Source organism: Eublepharis macularius, chromosome 19 (assembly GCF_028583425.1).
Source record: "Eublepharis macularius isolate TG4126 chromosome 19, MPM_Emac_v1.0, whole genome shotgun sequence".
NCBI classification, from domain to species: Eukaryota; Metazoa; Chordata; class Lepidosauria; order Squamata; family Eublepharidae; genus Eublepharis; species Eublepharis macularius.
The window spans coordinates 6,946,648-6,970,079 of record NC_072808.1 but is presented as its reverse complement, the minus strand read 5'-3'; the positions used below and the strand labels follow the sequence as shown (position 1 = coordinate 6,970,079).

Sequence of the window (23,432 nt, the reverse complement as noted above, 5' to 3'; positions counted from 1 at the left end):
CCATTGTTCTTACTTTGGGGTCATAGAGTTGGAATTTGGAAGGGAGCGAATGGATCATCAAGCCCAACCTCTTGCCGTAAGGCAGAATATCTTATCCTGTTAGCATCTCCAATCGAAGATCAGCCAAACAATGACATCCTGTACTTCCTTAGGCAACTTAGACTGCCTTGCTAGCAGATTATTTTTTCCTAAAGGTTGCATATAATTGAAATCTAGCAAGGAGATGTTCAGGGGCTGTCTAAAACCATTATTCACTGGAAAGCGTGTCTTCGAATTGAGGAGGGTGCAAAACTGGACGAACTGTAGACCTAGAAATGGATTTAAGTGATAGTCAGGCAGTTCTAGGAATCATAATTTTCTGACCAGGGCAGGAGGAACACACTAAAGATCTCTAATAGAGAAGTGTCCACTTATTTGAGAAAGAGGAAGGGAGCTGTAGCACTTTAAATTCGCATAAATTTGTAGCATAGATAAGCCGACAGATGATAAAAGGGTTTAGCACACAAGGTATTTGAGGGAAGGCCAAATGGAACCAGGGCTCATTCTGAGGAGGAATGTGCAGGAACGCAGTTCTGGTAGTTCTCCAAAGAGGTCACATGTCAGGTGCCCCCACCCACCTGATTTTTGACCATTTTGGGCCCATTTTGGCCTGGATTGGGCCCAAAATGGCCAGGATTGGGGCTAAAACAGCCAGGATTCATCCCAAAACAGCCAGGATCGGGCCTCTGATGGGTGGTGGATCACTCTCCTCCTCAGCAGCGGCCCAATTCTGACCATTTTGGGCCCCTTTTCAGCTATTTTCAGCTCCTTTTTGCCATTTTGGGCCCAGTTTTGGCCCTGAATGGCCAGGATTGGGTCCAAAACAGCCAGGATAGGTGAGGTCAGGGGGTGTGGCATATGCAAATCAGTTATGCCAATGACACTCCTGGTGATGGCAAGGGGCATGGCATATGCTAATGAGTTATGCTAATGAGTTCCTGCAGCTCTTTTTCTACAAAATAACCCCTGAATGGAACTAAGGTTGTCCGGCCACATTGTCTTGAAAACAGCTTTCCATTAGTACTGGAGGAGCTGTGGGAAGGGACCACGGCTCAGTGCTAAAGCATCCACTTCTTGTGCGGAAGGTCCCAAGTTCAATCCCTGGCGTCTTCAGTAAGAAGGATAAGGTAGCACATGATATGAAAAGCCTCTGCCTGAGACCTGGGAGAGTTTCTGCTTGCCAGAGTGGATGGCTGATTCCGCACACATTGGATAATGCACTTTCAATGCACTTTAGCAATCGTTTAGAAGTGGATTTTTTTATGTTTCACACACGAAAAGTTCAGTTCCAAATGGTCTCTAAAGAAGATTGGAAGTGCATTAGCCAACGTGTGCAGAATCAGCATTTGATAGATTCAGTGTATTCATTTGCTACCCCCACAGAAGAGTGCTCACTCGAAGGGATCAACTTTATTGGTAACTCTCTTACTTACATTCCAGAGATTTTTCACTGCCTCCTATATCATAGGTGAGTGGCAATAGGACGTAGCTTTAAATCCAATCAAAAACAGTTAGCATTTACCAGTGCTTTGTTTACAGATCACAATCAAGACATTGTGACATAATGAACTCCTGCAAGTTTAGTTTCCATACCACTAGAATAACGACTGTACATATGCTGGCCTAGCAGATTTTGATTGGGAGACAACTATAAACTCGAGAGTTTCTGTTTTGAATCTTACTTCTACCATAAGCTTAATCAGTAGTCTTAAGCAAGCCTCCATTTCTTTTGCTTTTTTCCCCCCATCAGCCCCGATAAGGGTTGATATACTGGCCTACCTTGCAGGGTTACTGTAAGGATTCCCCCAAGATGTATGTGAAGCACTTCAAAGATTATCTGATGGCTCACTAGGCAAAATGACTTACTTCTGTGTCAAATACAAAGCAGCAAAACCAGGTCAACCACAAGCAAGGAAGATGATTCTATATACAAGGGACTGTCCAGGGATTTTGTAAATTAATCAAAATGGGGGTGGGTGGGAAACACCCCAAAACAGCCTAATGAGGTCTGAGCATATTCCAGGAAGCACAGAATGTTGAGTGAAGTAGAAAGTCAGTTTAAAGGGTATGAGAGAAAGATGTGGAGAATCAGGACTGGACAAGCCCTGGAAAGATTGAGGGAGAGATTTCTGAATCATTTATTCATCTCCGATGCCTGCAATTCCTTACCGAACTTTCATGTTCTTCTTGTTGTGGAGTTGTAAAATCCATCTTTGTCCTGCAGACCATCTGTCTCTGTTTGTGGCTCACGCAGTTGCTGGAAAGAAAGAAGGCACAAAGGTTCCCAGCCACAGAGCAGAAATCCCTTGTCTATGTTTGCCTGCTGCCCATTTTTAATAGCCAGTTTTCTTGGAAATCTAACATCACTGTGGGAGGTGGGGGAAGGAAAGGTAACCAATAGTATACCTCCCCATCATACCTCTTAATTGCATACAGCCAACAGAAATGTGTTACTTTCCCTAGAGAACACATAGGTTTAGTTAGTACCTGTTTCAAAGATCTGGGGAGCTTAATTATCATTGTTAATTATGGTCCGTTTGACTCACTGATTTTGGGGTAGTTGTTTATGGTCCGTTTGATTCACTTATTTTTGGGGTACTTGTTTTTTATTGTCAGTTTGACTCACGGATTTTTGAGGTGCTTGTTATCTTGCTTCATTGATTGTGGTGATGCAATCATGTGTTGATAGAGGGTTTTTTCTCTTTGGTGTCATGTTTAGTAATTAATAGCTTATATTTCTGTTTAGTTAATGTTTAATTATTTATGCAATCTATATGGAAAATCAATTTTTAAAAAAGATTTGGTGAACTTATATCTTGACCGACATTGGCAAACAACATGTGGCGGGAACTTCCCTAAAAGAATGAAATATTGAGACCAAGTCTAATATTTATTCACTGCCCACCCACCCCCTGACTCAGGGACCTTTGTAGCTTAAACTGATATGAAGATCAGGGCTTTTTTTCAGCTGGAATGCAGTGGAACGGAGTTCCAGAACCTCTTGAAAATGGTCACATGGCTGGTGGCCCCGCCCCCTGATCTCCAGACAGAGGGGAGTTTAGATTGCCCTCCAAGCTGCTCAGCTCCGGACCCTCTGTCCGGAGATCAGGGGGCAGGGCCACCAGCCATGTGACCATTTTCTCCGAGGGCAACCCACTGAGTTCCACCACCTATTTTCCCAGAAAAAAAGATTAAGGATGAAATAGCTCTGTAGTCTCTGATGGCTACACTTACATTAAACAAAACTCTGTTCTTGTCCTCCATGTTTAAAATGGAAGCCAAGAGTGACTAGATCTTAGCAAATAATGGCCAGTACTGAGCAGGTTAATTGAAGCCAGGATTGTGTAAGGGTGGGGGGAGAACATGGAAAATTGCAATGGTTGTAGGATTCAGCTTCCAGAGGATTTACATTTTCATTTTTTTAAAAAGGAAACGTTTCTAATTTTTGTGGCTTGAGACCTATGTTTGAAAGATGCTCGGGAAGTTCTGCAGCAGCCAGAAGAGATGGTGGGTTATCAAAAAAGTCGGAGCTCAAGGCAAGAAGCTGCCATGATTGGGGCGTGTGGTTTCCAGGTCACTATCCCATAGGGTTGCCAGCCTCCAGGTGGTGGTTGGAGATCTCTTGGAATTACAACTGATCTCCAGGCCACAGAGATCAGTTCCCCTGGAGAAAATGGCTGCTTTGGAGGGTGGACTGTATGACATTATACCATTCTGAGGCCCCTCCCCAAACCCCGCCCTCTCTAGGTTCCACCCCCAAATCTCCAGGAATTTCCCAACCTGGATCTGGCAAACCTACTATCCCACCCATAACTAGGATGCCCAGAATTAATTATGCAAAATACCCCCAAAGACTGCAGATGCTCTCTGTTTGTATAATGTACACTGGATACAGAGTGGAGTCTCTCTCGGCAGAGAATTTGGATTGTTTAAGTACAGAATTTTATTTTATTTTTAAACTTTGAACATAGCATTGTGCTGATAACAGATTGCCACACTGGCATAGGACCAATGTGTAATGTGCCCAGCCTTCTTAGTACTTCAGTTGCGATTTGCCTCCTGAGTCCTTCCCTACTCTGTATTTCCGGATACTTTCAGCTGTTTTGTTTTGGTTGCTGTTGAATGAAAACAAACACAAATACTGCATGTTAGTAGTAATTTCCCAGGTGCCCTGGCTAGAGTGATGCTTTTTTGGGAGCCTGTTGTGTGCCTGGCCCAGGAGCGTTCATGAGGATTGAGGCCAGGCCTTGCAGATGCCAAAAAGGCACTTCGCCAGTTTACAGTCCTTGGCCGGGATGCTGTATGGAGGGAAAGCGTCCTTGAGAGATAGCGATGCTGGGCTTTGTGTGATGCTGCAACATGGGCGTGTGGGTAGGCAGGAGTCAGTGGAACAGTTGCTGTTGCTGTTAACGTGGTCCCATGAATGATTCGGAAACACCGAAGGGTGAAGAAGCTTAAACCTTGTGTCTCAGGAGCTGGATGGGGGAGCCCATTTAAGACACTCTACTAGGGTTGCCAGCTTCAAGTTGGGAAATTCCTGGAGATCTGGGAGATGAAACGTGGAGAAACCTGGAGAAAGTGGGATTTGGGGAGGGAAGGACCTTGGCGTGGCATAATTCCGTAGCGTCTACCCCCCAAAGTAGCCATTTTCTCCAGGTGAACTGATCTCTGTGGCCTGGAGACCAGTTGTAATTCCAGGAGATCTCCAGCCACTACCTGGAGGCTAGCAACCCTACGCTCTAGCCTTTTTTCAAGGAGAACAGATTTAGCCAAGTTTCTGAAATTGATGGGCCTCTGAACTGAGTGTAAACCCCACTCTCTTCCCAACATCCTGGTGCTCTCCCCCATCTCCCAAGAGCCAGTTTGGTGTAGTGGTTATGAGCGCAGGACTCTAATCTGGAGAGCCAGATTTGATTCCCCACTCCTCTGCTTGAAGCCAGCTGGGTGACCTTGGGCTAGTCACAGTTCTCTGGAGCTCTCTTAGCCTCACCCACCTCGCAGGGTGTTTTGTTGTGGGGTTTATGATAACATGCTTTGTAAACCGCTCTGAGTGGGCGTTAAGTTGTCCTGAAGGGCAGGATATAAATCAAATATTATTCTATCAAAAGAGTGATTCCCATGGGGCAGAACCTCCCTGCCTCTCCCCTCCTCACAGAGATACACTGACAGGGGCCGTTTTCACACTGCTTACCGGTTGCGGAACATCGCGCAAAGCTCCCTGAACGACAGCGTCTTCCTGGTGCGATTTCATGTGAGAACTGGAGTTATGATGGGAAATCATGCCAGAAAGATGCTGTCGTTCTGGGAGCTTTGCACAACGTTCCACAGCCAGTAAGCAGTGTGAAAATGGCCAGGATTGAAAGAGGACGTTCATTAAAAAACTTTAGACTTGTGTCCTATTGTCATAGATATATGATTTTAATCACGTATACGCTAGTTATACACGATGTGCATTCTAGTGAACTTTGTATAACCTTTAATACTTTGTATAACCGCTAATGAAGCTTGTTAGCAAAGTTGCGTAAAAATACAGATGTTCTTTCATCTTTTGACAACCAATTAACAGTGGCAGGGAAAAGGAAGATTAATGATTCCTTAATTGTTAAGGAGAAACATGGGTAGTCCGTTCATCTCACTTCCATTAGTTTCTCAACATCTGCTAAAGATTTGTAGAATCATACTTGGACTATGAAGATGTCATGACTGAAAATATGAAGAATCAGCTATGTCTAAGACCAATCATATTTTTATATTATTCACATGTATAAGATCTCAGAGCTGTCGTTACAGATAGAAAATGTCAGTTAGTATAAAAGAATTTCACTAAAATAAGAAATTAGGATTTTGATGAAGGAAATCTCATGCAGAAGATTTAAGGTTAGAAATGTATTTGTCTGTGTGTACACAGAGATTCCAATGCATTTCATAGTAGACTACAACGATCTGATGTTAAACCATTCAGAGCTTTAATTGAGAGATATTAAGAGATTTACTTTTTGTTGTATGCCTAAATTCATTAGTTATTGGAATTTTTAAATTATGACTACAGTTTAATACCTCGCTTGATTAAAAAGATTAGGGTTTATTTCAATAAAGATTTAAACCCTAAACAACCTGAATCAGGCCCAATTCGGCTGGATTCGGCCCCAATTCGGCTGGATTCGGGCCTGATTCAGCCCAAATTGGGCCCAATTCGGCCCAAATTAAGCTGCTGTGGGGCATGGGAGCATACAAAAGTGAAGTCATAAAAGCTACCTTGAACTGATGTACAATCATTTTACCTTTGTTAATCTCTACTTCTCCCCGTCAACAAATCAGTGAATGCCTTTCCTCAGCGATGCTATTGCTACAGTTAGCACCCATTTTGCCATTTGTTTATGGGTCCCACTGGTGTGAGTATGTAATCTAAAGAATGTGTCTTGGGCTGCAAAACAACTGGTCAAATGTTGTCAGCTGACTAGTCAATTGCTAGCCAATGATAGTAAAGACTGGTGAGTTGTCTGAGAAGAGAGGTCATACAGAAGAGAAAATAAGTGGGGCGTGCTCCTCTGCAAAAGCACACATGTGTACAATTGCTAATGCCAAACCTCAAAATGGCACTAAAAACAATTATTATTTATTAAAGCGCTGAGCCTGACCCGATTCGAGTATGGAAGCATTCTGCATTACAGGCATTACAAAGATTATGGGGAAGCAAGGTACAGATATCCTTCCTTGTTTTCGCTTGTTGATCGCTTCTTATCTCCTAAATAAGGAGCTCTTTTTACCATTGAGAGAGCACTCAGTCCTCTCACAATGGTGAAAACAGATCCTTGCTTAGGAGATAAGAAGTGATCAACGGGTGAGAAAAAGGAGAGATAGCCACCTTGTTTTCTTCATAATCTTTTGCCTCTGATGGAAGAGGGAACTTGATCAGGTATAGTAACAAGGAGTGCTTTAATAAATAGCCATTGTTTCTAGTAGCTTTTAAAAGCGCACCTCTTTTTGTTTTCTCTCTATTTGTGTGTGTGTGTGTGTGTGAGAGAGAGAGAGAGAGAGAGATGGGTAGCCATTTAGTCTGTCTATAGCAGTAGGAAAGAGCAAGAGTCCAGTAGCATCTATAAGACTAACAAAATTAGTCTTATAGATGCTACTGGACTCTTGCTCTTTTCCACTATGTGTGTGTGAGAGAGAGAGAAGGGAGGAAGACATATGAAGATCCCACTTCAGAGATGGAAGGTAGACTTCACCTCTCTACTGTCCAGTCCCAAGTGTCATACTTCCCCCCCGCACACACACACACCACCTGCCATACAAGTGAATGGCAGCCATGAAGGCAACTCTTGTTCCTTGACCCTGGTAACCCCAGCCATTCAGAATCCAGTCCACTTCTGTCAATATAGCCTGCTCCTCACGCCGGAATCTCTCAGTCACATCAGAGCATGTTAGAATGTTGGGATGCTGGATGGAATGTTGGCAACTGGCTTTGATGAAATATCCCATCAAGACAAGAATGTTTTTATATCAATGACAGCCTAGCATTTTAATTGCACTATGATGTAATCTAATAACAAAGCAGGAGTGTGTGTGTGTGTGGGGGGGTTCTTTTTGCTCTGAGTGATGTGAAGGTTGATATCCATATATACTTAGGAACTGCTACCCTCCTCTGCTCTCTGCTATTACAATAACAACCCTTATATCAGACTTTGACCTGTTGCTGCCCTGGGAGGGTGGGGAACACGTTATTTTAATTTTTATAAGACTTTGTAACTGTTTTATGTTCATCTCTGGGGCTCCAGGATAAAAGCCAAAGGAAACTGTCCAGTTATTTCTGCATTAAGTTGTTATTAAGAAGTAATATATTACTTCTTACTTGAGGGTTTAATTTCACCGTTTTTCCATAGTTAACTTTTGCAATGGGTTATTGTTACAGTTTTAAGAAGTTAATATTTGAAATTTTTGGCCTTTTAGCTGATGTCTGGTCAATTGGCCAACCTTAATGTTATGTTCTGTTAAGGGTAAGGTTGCCAGCTCCAAGTTCCTGGAGATCTGGAGGGTGAAACCTGGAGAAACCTGGAGGAAGTGAGGTTTGGGGAGGGAAAAGACCTCGGCATGACATACTTCCATAGGGTCCACCCCCCAAAGTAGCCATTTTCTCCTGGTGAACTGACCTCTAGGGCCTGGAGACCAGTTGTAATTCTGGGAGATCTCCAGCCACTACCTGGAGGCTGGTAACCCTAGTCAAGGGGGGGGAGAGGAGTGACAATGGGCGTAGTGAAGGATACTTTCGAAATGAAATCTGAGCCTATAACAAGCAGAATATAAATTTAAATCCATAAATTAATTATAATGGGTAGCATGGAGCCCAAAGTTCAACACTTTTAAATACCATTGTGTGCTAAGCTCTCCTACTTGAATAAATGGAACTAAATAGTGCTTAACTAGTCTGGATCCTTAATTTTGCCTGCTGAAAAGCTAAATTTTATCTTCTACCTCACCCTATTTAAAACCTTCTTCTTCTTGACACTTGGTTGCCCCGTTAGCAATACATTTTTCATTACATCGAAGTTGTTGGAGCTTTTTTTATCTTCTTTCCTAAGGACTAGATACTTAATTTTTATGTCATTAGAGCCTCATGGCGCTGAACTACTGGAAACTGTTATCTGTGTGATGCCCTTCCAGTGGTCAGGAGAGTCGCAGACCTCTTTGCTCCATCATTTTGGCTCCGTTTCAGAAGAGTGGTTATATGATGCACATAATCAGAGAAGGTCATTGTCTAAAATTTGCCCTTTTCCATCTGTCTTGGTGAGAGGCTGTGGATGACACTCTCTGATGCCTTGAGCAGAAATGGTATCTATTACATGCTGGCCAGAGGCAGTGGAAACGTAACAGGTAGAGTGACAGGAGCTGGGAGGTTGCCAGCGTCCCTGGGACGGTGGACACAAGTACCAGCCTTTCATGTACTGAGAGCCAAACTACAAGTGATGCCTGACACTAGTTGGACACTTGTCAGCTTCCCGCAAGTTTGGATGGGAAATGTAGGCGTCCTGGTCTTGCAGCTTGGCTCTCTGACTGCTGTCCAATGGACTTTTCAACTGTCACTTGTCCAACATTCCGCCAAGCTGCCTACATTTCCCATCAAAACTTGAGGGAAGCTGACAAGTGTCCAATCTGTGCCTTTTGTCACTTGTAGTTCCGCTCTAAGACTGTTATGTTCTGTTCCTGGTGCTAGGAGTAGAGTGGGATCTAGCACCGGAATAGGCGGTTCTAAATCCCTGAATCTTTTCCATCACTTGTGGCCTGGTTCTGGGTGACCTTGGATAATCAGTAGTACCTTGGCTAACATGTCCCATGACTTCTAGGTTGCAATGCACCAGGCATGAACCTGGGTACTCTGTACGCCAAAAGAAGTACATGGTAGCCACAGATACTTGGTCTTCTGTATACATGCCCTTACCGGTTGGGTTTATATCCCGTGTGTTTCAGAAATTTCTGGGAAGGTTGCACTTCTATCAACTGTCTTCGCAATTTGTGGTTCAAATATAAACTCTAAAAAGTCAAGTCTCTGGTCATTTTCACACATCTTTACCCTCGCACAAAATCGTGCAAAACTCATGGAATGAGGGAATCTTCATGGCATGATTTCTGACATCTCCCCGTCATGTTTCCATTTCGTGGCACGATGGTGTGCCATGAAGACTCCCTCATTCCATGAGTTTTGCGTGATTTTGCGTGAGGGTAAAGACGTGTGAAAACGACCTCTGATTTGTTAGACCTTAAGTGTTCTTCTTCCTGTATGCTTTAGTTTGGGTTCTTCTCCCTGTATGCTTTAGTTTGTGTATGTGAGTTATTTATAATTTTTCTTTAAAAGCAAATCTGTGTGCTTATTGGCTTTATCATATTGATTGGTTGCTTTATTGTGCATCTCCCAGGATTGACAGTGGAGGCATGTTGGTGATGTTACTGGTACTAGCCAGTAGGTACCCATCACAGCTATAAATTAATCAGCATTCAACAAGAATCATGCAGAATGTCCGTACAGCCCAAATATTCTTTTTTTCCTGAACATAACCTAGGAGCTCTCCTTTTTCAGTATATATTTTTTCTAGAGCTCACCGTTGTGGGAGGAAAGGAACATATGTTCTACGGGAAGATGCTTTCAAATTGGCTCCGCCACTATGAAAACATTACATCTATTTTCATTTTAGTAGCTTACATTTAAAAAGAGAAGAAAATGGGTCTCTGTTCCAAAAAGATATATTAAAATACTTATACGCCTCATTTTGGCATAGAGGTTCCCCCAAAGGTGATTATAAAACCGTGGCTGAAAAACTGCACAATCTAAAATGAACAGCAATAAATGCAAAATAAACCACCAGCAGGGTAAAACCAAACAGGAGACCATTAAAATACCCACCGCAAGTAAAAATGTCAAAGCTATCACCTGTCAATCCTCATGGAACTTAGCCTAATTCTGCCAGAATTTTTTTCTTTTACCCTGTAGAGTCCTAGGTCATTTTCACACGTCTCGGCATAGCGCTAAATTCACAGAACGAGAGCTTCTTCATGGCGTGTTTTCTGATGCCATCACGCCACGATTTTGTTTTCATGGCGCAATGACATCAGAAATGCCGAGACGTGTGAAAACGACTCAAATCAGAGTTACTCCCTTCTGACATAGGTCGACTTAGAAGGGTATAGGATTGCACCGCAATTTTAGTTACCCGCGGTGTATAAATGGAGATCTACAGATTAACCAAAATTAGCTACAAACAGTGATTCTAAACCAGGGCAGTTTAGAATTCAAATTTAGGGGAAAGGGTAAGCTGATTCTGATTAACCCATACGCTCCCATTTGTAACCAGATTTAGTTTCTAACTGAGCTTCTCCATGCAAAGAAAGCTACATTTGTACACATCCTGGGTAACAGAGAGCCAGTTTGGTGTAGCAGTTAAGAGCGTGGGACTCTAATCTGGAGAACCGGGATTGATTCTCCACTCGTCCACTTGAAGCCAGTGGGGTGACCTTGGATCAGTCACAGCTTCTAGGAGCTCTCTCAGGGCCAAACTACAAGTGATGAATGACACAGGTTGGACACTTGTCAGCTTCCCTCAAGTTTTGATGGGAAATGTAGGCAGCTTGGCGGAATGTTGGACAAGTGACAGTTGAAAAGTCCATTGGACAGCAGTCGGAGAGTCAAGCTGCAAGACCAGGACGCCTACATTTCCCATCAAAACTTGAGGGAAGCTGACAAGTGTCCAGCCTGTGTAGCTTGTAGCTTGGCCCTCAGTCCCACCTACCACACAGGGTGTTTTGTTTTGGGGATAATGATGACATACTTTGTAAACTGCTCTGAGTGGGCATTAAGTTGTCCTGAAGGGCGGTACATAAATCGAATATTGTTATCATCATCATCATCATCATCATCATCATCATCATCATCATCATCATCATCATCATCTAGTAATGATGTTTGAATTCAGCCAAGAAGACAAGAAGCTATAGGGGCAGCTGTGATGTCTGTCTGGGGGGTTAGAATTAGGCATTCTACAATCTCTGTGCCAGTTTGCTTTGTAAATTGTTAGGGAAATGGGATTTTAAAGGTTCTACTGAAGGTCCCATGCAACCCCCCCTTCCACCCTCTGAACCCTTTTCTCCCTATACCCCACCCCCTCAAAGGCTGTGAATTTTCCCATGTGACTCTCATTCATATGGAAATGTCCTTGAAATTGACTAATCTCAGACTGTGTAATCCGCCTTGAGTCTCAGTGAGAAAGGTGCACTATAAATGACATAAATAAATAAAACAATAAATAAATTTCCTCTTGGTCCCTTTCCTAACCTCATTTGGCCTGTGCTCACCCCCACCATACGAAGGAGCTGTGACTCAGTGGTAGAACATCTACTTTGTAGGCAAAAGGTTCAAGGTTCAATCCTTGGCATCTCCAGTTAAGGATCAGGTGGTAATTAAGTCCCAGACATCCTAGAACAACAGTGCAATCCTAGGCAGAGTTACTCCAGTCTATTAACTTTAATGGGCTTACACTGGAGTAACTCACCATAGGATTGCACTGCAATAGTCTGATTCAGTATATGGCAGCTTTATGTGTTCATGAAGTCCACTTTATGAGAGCTGCTAAGATGGCTTTTTAAGTTTAGTACTTTTTAAAAAATCAACATGATTATACAAGCAGCTGGGTTAATTTCAGCTGATACTCCCTAGATATATACAATGCTTAAAATTCTAAAGAGTTGGAAGGTGCACCTTTCTTTGTTCCTGTGGAACAGGTGTTTTCTTAAAAGATGCTCTTCAAGAGAGTATCCAAGCTCTTCACCTGTGTGTGTGTTTACTTCCATATGAGAAAATGAGAGACATGGGATCTGTTGCTGGTGTTTAAACGGGACTAGAGATGGGTACGAACCAAAATACAAACCAAAGTTCATCACAAACCAGGCCAGTTTTTGGTTCACAAATTTCTGACGAACCGCAATGAACCACTATGATTTTTAGAGCTGTTTGTATCATTTGTTTTTTGGCTTGTCACTGCAGACAGCCTGGCGCCGATCAATATGCTACCTAGGCAGTGGAGGGATGAGCTTTCTGTAGACCTTCTGCAGCTCCCCAGAAGTGATGAACCAAACGAACTGGTTTGCGAACCAGGCAAGTTCATGGCGGTTAGTGGTTCGTGAAATGCGATGAATCATGATCCGCAACGAACCGCTATTTTCCTGGCTCGTGCCCATATCTAAGTGGGACTGTAATGGAATGTCATTATGTAGGTACAGGAAGGGTCAGAGGCAGCCTTATTGTAAAGGTGTGAAGCAATGAACAGTAAATGGTCGCCTCTGGAGACAGATTTTCGATATCGTTGCGTGAATAGACCTGGATATAGGTTTGACCTACATCACTCACTTCCTTTTTCAGGTCTCTGGTTACGCTGTGTTATTTTCTTGAAAATGCCTTCTCCTGTCTATTCATCGTTACTTCCCTACTATCAAGTTTCCTCCTCTAGACTTGCTTCCTTAGTAAAGTCTTTCTGGAATCTTCTTAGCCAATATCACAGGATTCTCCCTCCTACCATTGTATCAGCGTTACCTCAGCTTTCCCATTACTTCAGCTTTCTCTACCATGCATGATTACATGAGGTACTCATTAAATATCAGTGACAGTTTAGGGCAGTGGGGTGAGGGGAGAGAGGTCTAATCCATGGGGGGGGCAACCATCAAGAAGTTCTTCCTCACAACCAGCACTGAAACAAATGAGGGTTGTGGAAGAATTACACACACTGAGTGTGTAGAAAAGGTGCCATTTTACTTTTTACCTCAAGTGCCAAAATAATTTGCCCTGACCTGGATAGTCCAGGTGAGCCTGCTCTTGTCAGATCTCAGAAGCTAAGCAGGGTTGGCCTTGGTTAGTACTTGGATGGGAGACCTCCAATGAAGACCAGGGTTGCAGAGGCAGGCAATGGCAAACCACCTCTATTAGTCTCTTGCCTTGAAAACCCCACCAGGGGTCACCGTAAGTCAGCTATGACTTGAGGGCAATCTCCACCATCACCAAAATAACTTAGAGCAGCCCTGCTTCCCCCATTGCTCCTGTCTTGTCTATGATGACTTCCCCTCAAGGTTTTTTTCCCTGTGTGGAAAGCAAGAGGCCTCTGTATTTCTTGGGAGCCTCCCTATGACACCATGCTTATTTCCAGGGCTTCCCCCTTCAAATCGGTTGGGAAAGCCCAGTCAGATATTGTCTTGCTCCAAATTAATGGGGGAATTGGGAGGAGAGGCAAAACTACACTGTGCTTTCAGTATGGTTAGAGGACACACTCTGCCCCCCCCTTCCCTTCCCCCTTTCTAGCTCTTTAAAGGGCTTCCCCCCCCCAGCCACCATTTCCCTGCCAACTTAGCCTGTAGCATTACAGCACAGGATTGACAGAGAAATGAAACTCTATAGAAAAGGGGGGATTCTGGACCTTAGGGAGGGAAGGTTTGTCTTTGCAACCCTTTTTTTCCTTTTTCACACTGTTGTGCTTTTGCACAGGCTGATTTCCAGAGTGTTGCCCTTTAAATCAGGGAGAAAAAAATAAGTTTTGTTTTGCTCTGGATTAAAGAAGGAACTGGGCAGAACTAATATCTGAGAAGTAGATTCTATTCCTACCTGTTCCCACTCTGATTTCTGTGCTGCACAATTCTGTGCCCCTGCTGGGAAGAAGGCCAGATCATATAAATTGTAAAAATCGACAGGAGTCTTGGGGCATGTCAAAGGCTAACATCTTTTTAAAATTCAAGCATAAGCTTTCGTGGCCCAAGAGCCCTCTTTGGCAGAGCGTCCAGTTGAATTTTTTTCTTCAGCGGACTAAAACAGCTACTCCTCTGGAATTTTACCACGTAAATTGAAAGCTCTGTGGGCAAGGGAGGCTGTCTGTTCTGTTGAAGCGGAATGCAGTGTTAAGCAGTAGGACACCAGTTTGCCATCATAAGTAATCCCTGCAGTGTCCCTCTTTCCCATTCTCCAGGGAGGTGATTCCACTCAGCCAATACTGCAAAGGGATCAATAACAGTCTCCAAAGTCACCTTTGCAGAGCTGCACAAACTGCAGTGACAATTCTCTCCCTGAAGCCCCTTGCCCCTCCATCAGCCAAGCTTGCATTCTCCCTGCCATCCTCCCATAGCCGCACTCCCCCCAAAACGGGTAAGGATTTTGCATTATCACAATGCCTGTGAAAGTGGTGTGTGTGTGTTTGTGTGTATGTATTTAGCCTCTTTTTCAGCTGGTAAATATCTTGGAGGGCTCTCCCTCCCCAGCTGTGGTTGTTTTGCTGTTCTTTCTCCAAGAAGGGAGAAGTTCAGAGCAGTGTTTGCGGAGTCCATGTCCTTTTGCAGAAGAGGAGACCGCGGCGTAAGCGCAAAAGGAACGCCGTGCAGAGTTGGATCAAAGGTCTCTTTAGTGCAGTGCGTTGTCTCCAAGGGGTTGCCTGTCACATCTCCCAGGGAGCTCACAAGCAGGGCAGGAGATGATAACAGTCCCCCGTGGATTGTCCCCAGGAACTGGTAATCAGCAGTATACCGTCTCCGAACAAGGAAGCTGCACTTTGACTACTCGTGGTGAATAACCACCACTGCATAACTTTTTTAAAAAGTTGATTTCAATAAGAACACATACATGTACACATAGACATCCCATCAGGGGATATCAAACACAACCTCATAAGAAATCAAAGGCGATAATAACAACAAACTATATATTATATTCATTTCCCATCTCTACAGTTCCTTCCTCTTTATGTCTTGTTTTCCTTATTCAAAACCTAGTTTTCCTGTAAGGCTACCCTGCTTAAAGTATAGAATCAGATGTATATCAGCACAAGGCATTCGATGAACTTCTTTATTAATTTTCCTGCAGATGTTGATCCACAAACCTCTGCGCAGTTTTGCCTTTTGGCTAAGATCAAGTGTAGTGGAGTTCCAATGAGAAGCGGCCACTTTTGGGACAAACTTTGACTCATTGGCATGGGGTGTGTGTGAAGGAGGAGCCCTTCCTCCCCCCTGCAGCAGCGTTCTAAACCCACGTGGTTTCTCCTCTATTTTTTAAAAGCTTGTTGGGCCCGGGAAACCCAGACATCTTTAAAAACCCGAATGTCTGATTTGTCCCTGAGCCTTGAGCTCTACCGGAGGTCAACCACGGGATGGAACTTTCGCCAAAGCATTCCATCCTGAATTTATTATTTATTTATTTTATTTGACTTACATCCCGCCCTCCCCACCAATGGGCTCAGGGTGGCTCACATCATCGATAAAATACAATAAGTTAATAGTCAACTTTAAAAACACACTTAAAACTTACACTAAAATACTCCAGGCGCCATTATATAGAGGCTGCTTTAGGTACTGATTAAAAACCTCCATAGGTTATAGCTGTGGGCAGAACGCATCGCCGAGGGCAGTCATAGAAGAGGTGGTGATCTTAGATGGAATAGGGGGAGGGGGGACACCCGCTGGTCCTCAACCAAAGGCCCGGTGGAATATCTCCATTTTACAGGCCCTGCGGAATAGGTCCTGCAGGGCCCGGATCTCCACCGGGAGAGCGTTCCACCAGGCTGGGGCCAGGGTAGAAAAAGCCCTGGCACTGATGGAAGCCAGATGGATGTCCCTTGGGCTGGGGACCACCAGGAGTTGTTTGACTGCAGAGCGCAGTGCCGGAGAGGCAGTCCAGCAGTTATGCCAGTCCCAGTCCATGAAAGGCTTTAAATACCTACATTAACACCTTGCAATAGACGGCATTTTTTAATATTCCCCCGTTCTTAAAAAAAAGGGGGGGAGCCTTATCTGTAGGAAACTAGAATCCTTCACTATCAATGGGGGGGGGAAATAAAAATGTGACCCACCCCCAGTCTACAATGGTCCAGTTCTGCAGATGCTGCACCGCGCAGTTCGACTAATCTAAACATTTGGGAAGCTATTACCTCTGACAAACCTTAGGTTGCAAAGTCTTTCCAGCCGGGTGTGAACAGTTCTGCATCTCCCCACCCCTCTTCTATGTCCCCCCCTGTGAATGTTGAACATCCTGGGATGAAGTAGGAGCTGTTTGAACAGCTGTCACACTGCCTCTATCACCCCCCCCCCCCCCATCCCTGCGGAGGCGTGTGAAGTGGTTCCAGTTTATGCAGAGACTTGACAGGCTGTGTTGCTGGCAGGGCTGGGAATGGGTGGGGGGGGTGCTCTTTCTTTCTGACATGTGTGTTTAGAACAGGGCGGTTCCTCTCTAGGGAGGTTGGGAAATTCTTGCTTTCCTAGCAAATGCCTGGAAAGGCCTGTGGGGCTTGGCTGTGATCCCATTCTGCTCATCTGCTCTGATGACCTTCTAATGCTTGGCTGCTTCGGAGGAGCTGGGGATTTTCAAAACGCCCCACTCAATGCTCTTGATCATGCAGCCCGTCTCACCACTCCACAGTTTCTTCCTTAACCGTAATGGGTTGAAACAGTAGTGATGCGGTAGACTTGCAAAATAAATAAAAAAAGAACCCTGCCTAAATACTCATTCTGAGGGCCAAGCTACACGTGACGAATGACACTTGAACGGCAAGTGTATTTCTCCCTGTTCACTTGCCCTCCACTCAATCCACTTGCCGTTCAAGTGTCATTCGTCACGTTTAGCTTGGCCCTTAGACCTGATTTAAATGCTATGCTGGCAAGTAGACATGGGCACAAATCGAAATACGAAACAAATATCGTGACAAAACTGACCATCTTGTGCTTCGAGAAATGTGTTTCGGGGGCAGAGGGCGAGGTTTCACAAAATCCACAATCTTTGGGGCCATTTCGGGTGTTTTGTGATCGTTTCGTAATGCCAGACAGGCCAGCGCCAATCTATTGATTCTCTAGGCAATGGAGGGCAGGAAAGTCTGCAGTTCTTTCATTGCCCAATCTTAGCTCTCAAAACCCTGATAGGCAGCTCTTTCTGCCCACTGGAGAGACCTCCCATTTTGTCCCATACAGCAAGGGGCAGAGGATGGCTACCGAGGAGATGGGCCTTCTGTAGCCACGGGAACACCAATCTCTTCCCTCCAAACTCTGATGGGCAGGTCTGTCTGCCAGCAAGAGAGATCCTGTTCTGCTCTATGTGAGCATTTATTTAAGGCACAGCTCTGCCCCGTGCTTTCAGTTTCAGAACAGAAAGAGGAGAGGGAGGATCTGTTGTTGCTAGAATTTGGGAGTGAGGGAGTGGAATTTAGAGCTTTTGGAAAGAGAGTGGAGATCTTTTGGGAAGCATTTGGGAGCTTTTTGGGAAGAGAAAGAGAGTGGATTTGGGAGCTTGCTGGGAAGGTCTTTTGGGTGAGGGTGCCTTTTTCCTCCACCCCCCCCTTTCTCAGGCCTTTGCCTGGCTCTGGGGCCTAGCTAGACTCTGAGGCCTCTGGCAGTACTTCCCTTCCCATCCTTCCTGTTGACCTTCCCGATCAACGTATTGCAAACTGGGAGGATGGGTGGAGGAGAGCCTCCCTGCGAGTATGGCATCTCCAGGTATGAATTGCCCTGGGTTCTGACAAATCAAGAAACTAACGAATTGTTTCAGTAAACGCATCAATTTCATGAAATTTCATAACTCGCGATTTGTGGATCGCGACAAAACACGAAACTCTTGTTTTGTTTTCCGTTTCGTGCCCATGTCTACTGGCATCACCGGAAGTGTGTCATTAGCATAATTGATTTGCATATGCCACACCCCTTGACATCACCTATCCTAGCTATTTTGGACCCAATCCTGGCCATACAGGGCTGAGATTGGTCCCAAAATGGCAAAAAGGGGCTGAAAATGGCCAAAAAGGAGGCCCAAAATGGTCACGATCGGGCTGCTGCTGAGTGGGAGAGTGATCCACCACCTGTCAGAGGCCCGATCTGGGCCGTTTCGGCCCCAATCCAGGCTGAAACGGGCCCAAAATGGCCGAGAGTCAGGTGGGTGGGGCCACCTGTCATGTGACCTCTTTGGGGAACTGCCGGAACTGTGTTCCGGCACGTTCCCTCTCAGAATGAGCCCTGAGAATCGTCATTCCCTGAGAGTCTCTCTACACAAGACATCTTACACAGGGACGCTCAAGAGATTTACTTTCTGTGTGGTCTTGTATTCAAGTGTACTCTGTCTCCCTAGCAATGCCTGTGTACCCATAATGGGAGAACAAGTGTAAGATCTTTCACTTGAGCATCCCTGTGTATGATGTCTTGTGTAGAGCATCTCTGAGAAGAATCCCGATTCCCGAGCATCAAGTAATACCTGAACGGGGCCCTTAATTCCAGGTTTGTTTGTTTTTGTTATCATAGAACATCCAAACATTATATAGAAACTATGCGAAGGCGTCTTCCAGGCCAGTACCTTTATTACATTTTCATTTAATTTAAAGTATACTCCTTGATGTCCCAGAACAAATCTTTTGTGTTTTTCTCGAACATCTGTGCTTCCTCTTCCCAGAATACCGTATTGTGCTTTATTACTCCCCCCCCTTAATAAAAACTGTGTTTGTGCAGTTGCTTCGTACTTCGCACACATACTCTAAAGTCTCGCCCCGTCTATTTAATCCAGTTTGTCAGAAAAGGGTGTGCTTGGGTAAATTCAGGCAAATCTGAATTTAGGCAGGGGGGAAGCATAGCGGTTAAGTGGTTGGACTGTGAGTCAGTACTGTGCTAATTCGACTCCCACTGTTGCCATGGGCTCAGCAGGTGGCCTTCGGTAAGCCACGCATCTCAGGCCCAGTTCCCTAGCTGCATGGAGAGGATAATAATAATATGGACTGCTGTAGTCCCCCAAATGTTTTTAGCTCCGTTAGTGAAGTGGAGATGTTGTAGCATAGTGGTTAAGTGGTTGGGCTGTGAATCATCGCTCTGCTGGTTTCGAAACCCACTACTGCCATGAGCTCAGCAGGTGGCCGTGGGTAAACCACTCCTCTCAGCCCCAGCTCCCTAGCTGTATTGTGGGGGATAACAATAACACTGGCTTTGTTCACCGCTTTGAGTGGAACACTAATCTGTCCAGAAGGGCAGTATATAAGCACACTGTTGTTGTTGTTGTCATTGTCATCAGCTTGCATCATTCTCTCTTCCATTCATCACAGTAGGTTAGGCTGAGTGTGTGCGACTGCTCCAAGGTCATCAAGCAAGCTTCCATGGCAGAGTAGAGATTTGAACCCGGGTCTCCTCGGTCCTAGTCTGACATCCCAAGCACTACACTACACTGGCTCTCTAATTATAGACAGAAAGCAGGACCGTGGTGAAAAAGGAAGACAACGCCAGACACCTGCCTATACTAAACTCACCACATACTAGACCAACCACGCTAACAATGGTAGAAAACAGAATGTAGTGTGAGTTTAATTTGCATACATTCCTAGGCCATTTTCTGAGACTTAAATCTTTGATCATAGAGCAGAACCACAAGTGACAAAAGGCACAGGTTGGACACTTGTCAGCTTCCCTCAAGTTTTGGCGGGAAATGTAGGCAGCTTGGCGGAATGTTGGACAAGTGACAGTTGAAAAGTCCGTTGGACAGCAGTCGGAGAGCCAAGCTGCAAGACCAGGATGCCTACATTTCCCATCAAAACTTGAGGGAAGCTGACAAGTGTCCAACCTGTGCCTTTTGTCACTTGTGGTTCTGCTCATTGATGCAGAGGAGTATTTGACCAGTCTCTGTATCAGGCATCTGACGAAGAGAACTGTGATTCTCGAAAGCTTATGCTACAATAAAATTGGTTAGTCTTAAAGGTGCTACTGGACTCTTTTTGATTTTAAATCTTTGATCGTCGCTGATTTGTGCTTTCTATGTTAACCTAATGATCAGACGAAGTAGAAAATTCAGGAAGGACATTTGATCTGTGGATGAGCATTTTAGTTCGTGTAAATTTCCCCCTTACAAATCCAGTTGAGCACCAGAGATGTTTAGCCTGGGACAGGCTGTGGGGACCCAGGTTCGAATTACTGCTCTGCCCTGGGAGCTTGCAGTGTGACTTTGGGCCAGGGACGCGCTCTCAGCCTAACCTACCTCACAGGATAGTTGTTGTGAAGATAAATAAAATGGAGGAGGAGAGAATAAAAGTCACTTCGGGGAGAAATGTCTAAATAAATAAAATGATGCAAGATCTGATTTAAAGCCTTGTGTACAAAAACTCTTTAAATGATCTCCAATTTGGACAGCCTGCGCACAATTGAAGCTGAGATTATCTTGTCACTCCTCTAGTTAGATCCAGAGGAGTTAGCTGTGTTAGTTTGTAGTTGCAAAATAGTAAAGAGTCCAGTAGCACCTTTAAGGCTAACCAACTTTATTGTAGCATAAGCTTTCGGGAACCACAGCTCTCTTTGTCAGATGTATGCATCTCCTCCATGCATCTGATGAAGAGAGCTGTGGTTCTCGAAAGCTTATGCTACAATAAAGTTGGTTAGCCTTAAAGGTGCTACTGGACTCTTTACTATTCTCCAGTTAGAGTACTCAGGGCAGTGTACTGGGAGCCTTGTACTGGGGAGGAGAGATCTCTTTATGGTGAATTGTCCTCAACTTCTTCATTCCCTTGCCAACTGAATCTCTCTCTGACAAGGCAGTTGGCACTGGATTTGGCTCCGGCCCTTCCCTGCAGCTGTCTGTTAACAATTATATTGTAATGGCTGAAACTGGGGCCAAATAGCCAAGTAATCCTAGGCCTTGATCATTTTTTGTGCCAAGAACTTATTGATTAGCCTCAGCACTGCCAAGCACCTCAGAGGGTTTTTTTGCATCAACTCCAGGTCTGTCGTGTCTTTGCCAAACCAGCCAATTGAAGTGTTGCATTTGCACTCATCAACTATGAAAAGAATAGGTTCTAGAGGGTTAAATTTGAGACGGTGGCGCTTGCAAGATTCCCAGGCATCTTTTCCTGGCAGTGCTACAGAGTATGCACTTCCTGAGGAGAAGATCTTTTCTATACAATGTGTCTCTGTGTCCAGTAATGTGGCATAGAAGCAGGCCAAGCAAACTTAACTGGGACATTGGAACAGACTGTAAGAACTGAATGGGGGTTAGTTCTCCCAGGATACAAGAGTGAGAAATAGATTGGCCAGAGTGGTAGCCTAAACAATGCCCAGCATCTTTGGCCCGCCAGCTAACTGACCAAGTCTAGAATTGAATTCAGGGCCAATCTACAAGTGACGAATGACACAGGTCGGACACTTGTCCGCTTCCCTCAAGTGTTGATGGGAAATGTAGGCAGCTTGGTGGAATGTTGGACAAGTGACAGTTGAAAAGTCCGTTGGACAGCAGTCGGAGAGCCAAGCTGCAAGACCAGGATGCCTACATTTCCCATCAAAACTTGAGGGAAGCTGACAGGTGTCCAACCTGTGTCATTCGTCACTTATAGCTTGGCCCTCAGTCCTCTGGCTGCTAGATCCAGCTGCAAAACGGCTGGGCAGAATTCTGTGTCCCTTGCTGCTCTTATTGATGCTGTCTGGAGTTTCTCTCCATAGTTTCCATTGGAAGTTCTTGTACATTCTTACATTGTGGTTACTGACCTTGAGTCCAGAGATGCTCAGGATAAAAAGGCAGGCAGATACGTATTTTAAATACTCTAAATGTACAACTCCACTGTGATTTAACTATCCTTGTGATGTCTGGGTCTTTCTTCGCCCACTTGGAATGCTTGATGTTGAGGGGGGAAATACTGTGAATATCTCATATCCCCTTCTGGCACTGGCTGACGCACTAGAGTTGCCAACTCCAGGTTGGGAAATTCCTAGAGATTTTGGTGGTGGAGACTGGAGATAGTGGGATTTGTGGAGGGGAAGTACCTCGGCAGGGTATAATGCTCTCCAAACGTCCATTTTCTCCAGGGGAACTGATCTCTGGCATGTGGAAATCGGTTGTAATTCTAGGAGATCTCCAGGCCGCACCTGGAGGCTGGCAACCCTATGGCACACCCAGATAAAAATACTTTAAAATCGTATAGCAAAGTCTGTTCAGGTTACGTATGGTAATCCGTGCAAGGAGGGAGGTCAGTGTTGTGGAACGTCAACAGAAAATTGTGGAGTGCATAGATTGGCCGTGGGGACGAGACCCAAATTCAAATCCCTGCTTGGTTATATCACCCCGTTGGGTGGCTGTCTTTGTCTCTCAGGCTAATCTACCTTGCAAGGCTGTTGTAAGAAGATAGTCCCATATGTGCCACTTTGATCTCCTTGGAGGGAAGGGTGCAGTCCTATAGAGATAAGGTTGCTTTGTAGATGAGGGGCTGAGAGAAGCTAAAGCCACCTAGTCACTTTGCAACCAAGGTCAGATTTGAGCCTTGGGCTTCTCGGCGCAAATGCTTAAGAGATTTCACCGCACCAATTCTGTTTTGGTCTTCTCCTTGATAGCTATGCCAGGCTGCCCAGTATGTTTTGTGCTTCCACTACCCTGTTTACCCTAGATATTGCTCCCATGTTTGGTATTTTGTTCTGTTGTTGTAATGCTCAGGCTTGTCACTGTATCTTAAAATCCTCTCTTTCAGAGAACAAACTGGGGGCTGAGTCATACAACCCCCTCAGCCTGAGGCAACCAGATGTAGCGCTAGATGTTTTGGTGTCTCACATGGAAAACCCAAATTTCAACCACCAAGATGGCAAAAATATAATAATAAGTTGAAAAATCTGTGGCCTTCCAGTGCTGTTTCAAAATCTGGGGCAGGCCACCCCACCCTGTCTGGCCTTGACCTTCTGGAATCTTCTGGCTTTCAGCTGCATCAACCCCATGTGGTGAGCTGTTGCCACTGTAGACTCTTGGGCCGTTTTCACACTACTAACCTGCTTCCATAACGTTGCAAAACGTCGTGCAAAAAACACGGAAGATAGCATCTTCTCAGAAGAGTTTTGTGTGATGTCGCACAAAACATTCACGAGAAGATGCTATCTTCCGCGTTTTTTGTGCGATGTTT

The 23,432-nt window shown here is 44.8% G+C and overlaps 1 protein-coding gene across 5 annotated transcripts in view; it reads left to right on the top strand.

The window, feature by feature from the left end:
- Positions 1 to 23,432, top strand: part of ZNF385A (zinc finger protein 385A) — a 201,971-nt gene that overhangs the window by 137,804 nt on the left and 40,735 nt on the right. The gene's annotated exons all lie outside the window — the stretch shown is intronic.